The sequence below is a fragment of the Penaeus monodon genome, chromosome 19 (assembly GCF_015228065.2).
Source record: "Penaeus monodon isolate SGIC_2016 chromosome 19, NSTDA_Pmon_1, whole genome shotgun sequence".
NCBI classification, from domain to species: Eukaryota; Metazoa; Arthropoda; class Malacostraca; order Decapoda; family Penaeidae; genus Penaeus; species Penaeus monodon.
The window spans coordinates 1,704,484-1,705,062 of record NC_051404.1 but is presented as its reverse complement, the minus strand read 5'-3'; positions in this window follow the sequence as shown (position 1 = coordinate 1,705,062).

The following is a 579-nucleotide window of genomic DNA, read 5'->3' as shown; positions in this document are numbered from 1 at the left end:
TTTTACCTAGTCGTTTTTACGGGGGATCAGTCTCCTATATTCATCTTCAATTGTTATTATTTTTTGTGTTGATGGATGTTTCTTGCACAAAAAAATTTACAAGGCTTTACTTTTTCAACAGTTTTGTTTGGAAAACCAAATATCATTTGATTCGCTTCAATTTACGTTTAGTGTTGAATGTTCTCTCTCTTTTTTTCGTGTTAAAGATCATAATAGCACCCTTGTCTAGCTTTACTCTTCCTGTGACATTGTTGTATTAACCCCTTCCTTGCTGTGTTTGATACCCCGTTAATTATTGATATAGGCATCGATTTATACTTTCTCAGTATCGGAGCTCGTGCATATTCGAGTTGAAGTCCATATCAATAATTTCTCGAATGTGTAATAACTTATCACAGGCCTTTTGGAAGTGTAAATACAGACAGTTCACCCACATGTCTCTGTGTCTTGCATTATATCAGAAACTCTTGTTAAAAAAAAAACAACACAGACACACACACAAATGAAATTTGATATACGAGACCTTCATTTCGTTTTCTATCCTGTTGTTCAAGCAGAACACGTTTTTTCAACCAGACT